This window comes from Ceratotherium simum, chromosome 16, assembly GCF_057802395.1.
Source record: "Ceratotherium simum simum isolate JZ-2026a chromosome 16, ASM5780239v1, whole genome shotgun sequence".
NCBI classification, from domain to species: Eukaryota; Metazoa; Chordata; class Mammalia; order Perissodactyla; family Rhinocerotidae; genus Ceratotherium; species Ceratotherium simum.
The window spans coordinates 26,110,191-26,118,370 of NC_141915.1; the positions used below are offsets into that span (position 1 = coordinate 26,110,191).

Below are 8,180 nucleotides of genomic sequence, written 5' to 3' on the forward strand. Positions count from 1 at the left end.
ACTTGCGCCACCAGGCCTGCCCCTAAAATAACTTTTGCTATTTGTGCCGAGTGTAGAACTTAACCTTTATGAAGAAGTATAGTACAGCCTTCATAGACAAGAAAAATACAGTTCAAACTTTTAAGCAAAGCTGGTCTCACTGCAGCAACGGTTACTAATTGCTCTACGGACACTTTCATTTTTCTCCCTTTTCAGTTTCAGGAGGAAATTATTAGTCACTGGTTCCTGCTTAACCGAGAAACACACCCAGAGGCCACATGCTGAGACTGTGTATCTGACTGTCTGGCCTAGGGAGGCAGGGAGGGCCATGGAGAGAGACTATGGCATCAGTCAGACCTGAGCTGGAAGGCTGGCTCTGCCACCGCTAGCTGGTGGCTTCGGGTAAGTCACTGACCCTCTCTGAGCCTTGCATTCCTCATGTATAAAATGGGGTGACATCACCCGCACTGCAGGGTTGTAAGAGTAAACAAATGCCACTGGTGATACAGGGCCAGGGCTGCCACGCTGAGCCAGTCCAGTTAGAGGACTCCAGCTGTTTGGAGACAGGTGCTGAAAAATGCACTGAAACGGGTTTTGGTTCCCAGTCTCTCTTAAGAGGGCTGGAGAAATCTAAAGGTAGAAAGAATGTTTTCTTTTCCAGGTCAAAGGACTGAACAGTGTGAAGGAAAGTCCGTTCCTCCAGGCTCCCTGACCCCTGAGCTCCCTGCAGCACCCCAGGGCAGACCAGGCCCCTAGGCACAATAATTCACCTCCGGCCTCTGGGACTGCTCTGGCCAAGGCGCCCCTGAAAATGAGGGGCTTTCAGAGGAACCTGGTGCTCCAGGCCTGCCTCCAACTTCCCTTGGCAGCCTCAGTGATTGCGCCGTCCAGAGGGTACAACACAACTGGGCTGGGGTCACATGCGCCAGAGCAATGCCTAGGGGAGGTCGTGTGTGACTGTGATGGGATGGCTGTCCTGCCCCACCACAGCTCCAGACGCCACTTACCCCACCCTAGAGGGCAGGCAGCAAAGCCAGGAGCCCACAGGGGGCGCAGGGCAACGCAGAAGCCTACACGTCACCAGGCCTTTATGTTTGGATTCTTTGTATCAATACAGCTAGAAATTTTGCAGAGCCAACTTTACTTCTTTAAACGTGCTAGCTAAGTGTTCTGGCATCCCCTCTGAATTTTTAATTAATTTCACTTCCAGAGAATTATTTTAGTTGACAGCTTGTTCGCTCAAAAGGCATTGCATTTAGTAACTTTTGTTGTTGTTGAGACTTGGTTTTGTTTTTCCAAATTTTATTACTCCAATTCATCTCCCTTTCCCGCTGAAGAAATGGTGACGCAGTGAGTAAATGATCCCAAGTCATCGTGTTTGTATATTACGGGCAACAGAGAAAGAAGAGAAATGTACTTGGAGGCAGAATCCCAGAGTTTAGGGGTGTAGAGAGGTGTTCGGGAACCTAGACTCCCACCCCCACCCCCAACCCTGCTTTCAGCACAGCAGGGCCGCTTGCAAATGACTTCTTTTTAAAACCACCGCTTCAAAGCGGAGACTGAAGGAGAAGAGAACGACGGAGTCAACAGAGCGTGCGAGCCTCGGAAGGGCCCCCGGCACCGCGAGGGGGCGCCAGATTGGAGGCGAGTTCAAAGGCGGACTCGACGAGACAGCCGGGACGGCAGCGAGGGGTGAGGGGGCTGGACACCCGGCGGCCGGACAGTGTTCGGGCTTCGAGTACCCGGTGCAGCGGACCGTGCTCCCTGCGCGACGCCGGCTCCGCCCGGGACGCCCTGCTCCCCGCCGGTCCTCCCCGCCCGCTCCCCCGACCCCCGGCTCCTCTCCCCGTTCCCGTCCAGAGCCCGGCAGCACTCGGCAACGCCGAGCAGGGAAAAACCAATCAAAACCAGTCGACTGGTCCTGCTTTGTGCTCAAGCCCCAGAAGCAGAGCGTCGTGCACTCGATCGGTGGAAGGTCCGGGGCCCGACGGAGGGATCCGCGCTAAGACGGAGGACCCTGCTCCGTGGTCGCCTCGTGGGTCGCTGGGAGGTCGAATTTCCTTGGCGTGGAAGGAAGTTGTCCTCGAACAGTTCAGGTCTTAGAAGAACACTATCCCTGGCCCTCCCCCTACCTCGCTGTGTGGCTTGGGACAAATGATCTATTCTCTCTGGGCCATCGCTCCACCTGTAAAATGAACGACTGGGATGAAATGGGCTCTACGGTCCCTCGTTTATCCTGGCCCTGCAAACCCAGGATCAGCGCCGTGTCTCTTGGGCTGACGTCAGTGGTCACCCTGGCCAGGGCCACTTGAAGCTTTTCAAGCAGTAACACACACTACAGCCACGTTTTTTTCCAGTCCAGGACACCATCTCTGGGGAAACTGAGGCATAGGAAAAAGAAAAATGGGACTTGTTCATCGGTAAATATTCTGCTCCTGTTCTGTGACTGGCACTGGGCTGGCACCCGGTGCCCAGGGAGTAACAGGTATAGTCCTGCCCCCTCAGTTAAGGGCTATGCCTCCCTCATCAGACTGTGAGCTCCCTAGGGTGGGGGCTCTGCTCTGTCAGGCTGCCCTCATCAGGAGGGAGGTTGGAGCCCCCAGAGCTCTGCTCTTTCCTCTGCAGTGTCCACCTGGTTGCTCCACAGAGCCCTCCAGGCCTCTTCCCACACCTCACTCACCCAACCCCAGGCCTGCACGGGCTTGGAGTCCCAGCTCAGCCACTGGCTCTTTCCCAGCCACAGATCTACAGAGGAGCCAGTGCCCACCAGAGGCTCCAGGGGCACCTCCCCAAGGGAAGGCCTTCTCCTGCCCAACCCTGAGAGGACCTGGGAGGTTTGGGAGGAGACCCTCTCAGCACTCTGAGTCAGCTGGAAAGTAGCTGACCGCCCTCTGCACCTGACCTTTCTCCCCAGGCCTGCCACCCTGCTGGGATTCTTTTGCAGAGGTTTGTCTTAAGGTACTGGATAGGCCACGCTCCATTGAGCATCAAAGCCCACCAAGAAAGACGTCTGTAACGCCAGGACGGTATCTGAGAAGCATCTGAAGTCTAACTGCCTAGGCTCGAATCCTGGCTTTTCCCTCTGTCACTGTGTGATCTGGGCTAGTGATTAAACTTCTGCCAGCCCCTTCTGTGTACTGGGCATTGTCACAGCACTTACCTCATAGATTGTTGAAAGAATTAAATTAGACGATGCATATAACTTGCTTGCATTGTGCCTGGCAGAGTCTACGTGGGCAGTAATTGGGAGCTACTATTATTATTATTCTGTTATCATGATTATATTCAGCAGGAGAGAGGCCCTTCCTAGGGGAGGCTCCAGCCCTTGAGAAGGTGCCCACTGCGTGTCCTCTCCTGCCCCTCAGGTCCTAGCTGGACTGCTGCACCTCGGCAACATCCGGTTTGCTGACTCTGAGGACGAAGCCCAGCCCTGCCAGCTGATGGATGATGCCAAGTGTGAGGGTAAGGGTGGAGGTCTGCACCTCAGGCTTTGGTCACACGCCCAGAGAGCAGGGCAGACCCTGCGTGGAAAAGAGCCGATGTTGGTGGGATTGGGTTGGAGGCCAGAGGGTGAAATTTGGGATCTGATGCCCTTGATGAAACCATCGGCTGTAGGGCCCCACCCTGGAAAAGTTACTCCTCCCCCCATCTGTGGTGAGGCAGACAGCATGGTCCCCATTTTACAGATGAGAAAACGAGAGTCAGAGGGTTTGTAAAGTGATTTGTCCCACACGTGACAGTGTGGACTGGGACATAGAAGTCCTGGGTTCAAGTCCTGCCTCTGCCACTTATGGGGGCCACCGGTGTGTCTCCTCACCCACCAGAACCTAGGTCTCCTCTGTCCAGTTGGCACGGCACAAGGTGACAAGTGTCACCTTGGGCAACATAGTGACCCCAAGAGGCAAAATGGGTATTAGCAAACATGAGGCAGAAGGGGAGAAAGAGGGTCAAGGGAAGGCATGGGACAGTCACCAAAACCCCAGAGAAAGCCCAAAGACCAGCTTCTGGTGTTCAGCTCACTGCAACGCCCTCCTCCCTGTAATTCACTCTCCATCTCATTCATCATGGAGCAGATTCTGTCCCTTCCGTCAGACCCAAACAGCTCTCGTTATTATGATAATTAACAAACAACCACTCCAGGCTCTCAACAACATAATCCTCCTGGGGGGCCAGGAGGAGGGCTCTTATGATCTGAGTGCCAACGTGCCACCCTTTGGCTGGCTCAACAGCCATTGCAAGCACATGAACGACACCCAATGAGGAAAGGAGACTGCCGGTCAGACCCTGGGGAAATGTGGGGTGCCCAGGAGAAGTGCAGATGCCTCTTGCACCTGATGGATCCTCAGGCAGTGAGCCAGAAGTGCTGCCCCAGAAGGCAGTGAAAGCCGCCTGTGGTCATCAGCTTCTCATGGCAGTAGTTGATCCACAGCTGTGCCAAGCAGTTACTGGGGAAGAATGTGAATCCAAACATGTCCAGCAGGCCTTGCAGAATGAGGGATACTGAGGGGCCACTGTGGGGGCAACCAGGAGAGGGTTTTCCCAAAGCCAAGGTGGGAACCCTCCTGCCAAGTTGAATGATTAGCAGCCAGAGCATACACATATGACCATCATAAACCAGAAGAAACCCACCACTGAGGTGCCCGTGGGTGAGGTTGGGGGACACGACACTGGGAGGTGTGCAGAGCAATAACAACCCCACCACACACACACCCAGCGTGGTCTCATCCTCTCGTCTGTCTGCTCTGTGAGCCCAGGAGCAGGCAGAAAGGCCCAGTGAGGGATGGGGGCAGCCCAGGGCACTGAGGCCCATGGGAAGACAGACACATGAATCATGTGAACAGACCATTAGGTGTAACTGATCTCAAGGGGCTGTGGGTTACACACAGCGAGGGCCCCTTGCCCACTGCTGGTGGAGTGGTCATTGAGATGTACTCATTACAAGAAAATTTCTGATATGGCCTGTGCCCACCTCTCAGCTGCCTCCCCAAACTCTACCTTGAGCCAAAACTGATTTGTGGCTTCCTCCAATATCCCACACTCTCTCCTTTACTCTGAGCCTTTCTAGGCACATGCGGTTCACCTTCTGGAATGCTCTTCAAACATGCCCCCTCAACTCTACCCTCAGTTCCGTCCTCCACAACATTTTTTTTTTTCTGGTGAGGAAGATTGGCCCTGGGCTAACACCTGTTGCCAATTCTCCTCTCTTTTTGCTTGAGGAAGATTGTCCCTGAGCTAACATCTATGCCAATCTTCCTCTATTGTGTATGTGGGTTACCGCTACAGCATGGCTTGACAAGTGGTATAGGTCTGGATTCCATCTGGATACCAAACCCACAAACCCCAGGCTGCCAAAGCAGAGCGCGCTGAACTTAACCACTACACCGCTGGGCCAGCCTCCACATCACTTACTTTTATTTTTTTAATTTATTTTTTGTGTGTGTGAGGAAGATTGGCCCTGAGCTAACATCCATGCCAATCCTCCTCTTTTTGTTGAGGAAGATTGGCCCTGGGCTAACATCTGTGCCCATCTTCCTCTACTTTATATGGGACACTGCCACAGCATGGCCTGACAAGTGGTGCGTTGGTACGCGCCCAGGATCCCAACCTGTGAACCCCAGGCTGCCGAAGTGGAGTGCGCGAACTTAACAGCTGCGCCACCGGGCCGGCCCCCCACGTCACTTTCTTAATTTATTCTTTCTCCTTCTTATAACCTCAGCATGATCATCAGCTTGCTGCAAGAGGACCAGTCAGGACACCTAGGCTCAGTTAGCATGCTGTGTGGCTCTGGCATCAGTTCCGTGCACGCCTGCTGTGCCCCACTAGTCTCTGAGCTTCGAGAGAGCAGAGACGGCTCCTGTTGTAGCCCCGACACAGCTTCTGGCACACGAGAGGGGTTTAATAGTAATGACTTATGCCTGAAGGAATGAGAAGGGCATCCTGATGCTGTTCTTTCCTGGAAAGATTGCTCTGTCATGGAGGATGGATGAGGCAGGACTGAAGACCAGAGACGGGGGATGACTCAGGTGGGGGGCCCACAGGTGAAGAGGGCCGCGTGGAGGAGCAGCTGAGGAGGGTTGGGAGGCTGAGAGGAGGGTGCCTAGAGCCCTCTCAGTGAAAGCCCCCTGTGGTCATCGAGTGGGGAATCCCAAGGGCACGTGAGGATCCTGGCCTGGGGACCCCAGTCTCAGGGCTGGGAGGGTCCCTGTAGGTGTCTGATCCAGCCAACAAGCCCCTGGTCTGTCCCCACCCCCTCCAGAGCTGCGTTCTCTCTGCGGTCTTCCCTGGACCATCTCCTGATGGTCTGCACAGCACCACACCCCACTGCATCCTCTACATCAAGTTTAACAGCCAGGACAGGCACAGACCGTGCACCAGGAGGAGGTAATTAACGTAGGGCCTGGCCTCTTTGCACAGACTAGCCTGGCCGTGGCCCTGGGCTGATGGGGAGCAGGACCATCAGATTTGAATGGGGTGGCCAGGGGTGAACTCTCAAGCTAGGTCTGACACTCCAGATGGCTGCTCTCACCTGCTCTGGGAGGGATGCCAAGTATGGGGTGCAGGCTGTGCACTGCACAAGGGCCTAGCCAATAAAGCAATGTGGGCTTCAACCCAACCTCCCCTAGGGAAGAGGCACCTTTTCCAAGCAGCAGAAAAGCCCCTTCTCTTATCAAACCATTCAAAGACTCTGTGTCTGTGGGAAAAAAACAACCCATACCCATTAGCAGTCACTTCCATTTCCCCCAACACTGCCAGCTCTAGGCAATCACTAATCTACTTTCTGTCTCTATGGAATTGCCAGTTCTGGACATTTCATATAAATGGAATTATACACTATGTGGTCTTTTGTGACTGCTTCTTAGCTAAATGTTTTCAAGGTTCATCCATGTTGTTGCATGTATTAGAATTTTCTAACTTTATGACTGAATAATTTTCTATTATATGGACATATCACATTGCCCTTATCCATTCTTCAGTTGATGGACATTTGGATTGTCTCTACTTTGTGGCTATTATGACCAATTCTGCTATGAACATTCATGTACAAGTTCTCACCCAACATGTTTTTATTTCTCTTGGAAAAATATCTAGGAGTGGAATTGCTGGGTCACATGGTAACTCCGTGATTAACTTTTGAGGAACTGCCGGCAATATTTGTGCTTCCCCATAGATCACACTGGCGGTATGCTACCCACATCTGCTCCTCTCAGGTGCCAGCCCTGCAGGCGTGACCCTCCTGGCGCCACAGGACCCCAGCCAGAGGGACCAATCCTCGCTCAGCACCGCTGGCAGCCATAACTAATAGATTGATCCTGCTGTTCCCTCAAGACCTCAGAAGTAGAGCATGGTTGCACTCGATCAGCACCCAGCCCAAGACTGGGCAACTAGGGCTAAGTTTGGGGCCTCTGTTTTCTGTCTGTCTCCTGGATGGCTAGAATATCGAGTTTTCTGGGGGTGGAAAGTGATTTTCCCCGATCTGTTACGTCTTAGAAAACCTCTGACATTGGCCCTCCCCTACCTCACTGTGAGACGCGGGACAAATTACAGCCCTATCTCTGGGACTGTAGCCCTCTCTGTAAAATAAAATCAGAATGCCCTGAGATCTTGAGGTTCTTCCCTCCACGTTATTTTCATAACACTGCCAACACATCCTGCAACTGGATAAACTAAATTGGCGCCAGCAGCTGGGTCCTGGGACAGTCATTTCACGGAGACCCTCCCCAGGCGATCTTGCACCACTGGTCCATAGGAACCCACCTTTCCTCAGTCCAGGCCACCCACACTGAGTAAAGCAAGACAAGCCTCCATCATTGACATATATTTCTGGAGCTCCTACTGTGTACTGCTGTGTGGTTCTGCTGTGGGAGAAACCAAGCTGGTTCCTGACCTGAGGAAGCTCAGGACCTCGGAGTTGGCATAGACTGATGGGAGGATGGGGGCGGATGAGAGACCTGTTGAGTGACATCTGCCCGGAGAGCAGGGAGCCTGGGCCAAGGGCCCCAAGCTAGGGAGAGGTGGCGTGGTTGGAAGCGTTGGGCACTTCAAGCCCGAGGGGATGTACACACTTGACCCGGAACCGTGTTCTGGGTAGATGGAATCAGAAATTCGAGGAGACTGAAATAGCCAGGAGGTGGAACCTGGGATCTGGTCCCAGGGACTGCCTGTGGAGTGGGGACCTGTCCAGGTTTCCTGCACCACTTGGG

The 8,180-nt window shown here is 53.6% G+C and overlaps 1 long non-coding RNA gene across 1 annotated transcript; it reads left to right on the plus strand.

The window, feature by feature from the left end:
* The first annotated feature begins 279 nt into the window (after positions 1–279).
* Positions 280–7,568, plus strand: LOC147914965 (uncharacterized). The gene is made up of 3 exons (XR_015554589.1): positions 280–381; positions 3,345–3,441; positions 7,148–7,568. It is a non-coding gene; the product is annotated as an uncharacterized LOC147914965 (long non-coding RNA).
* The last annotated feature ends 612 nt before the right edge of the window (positions 7,569–8,180 follow it).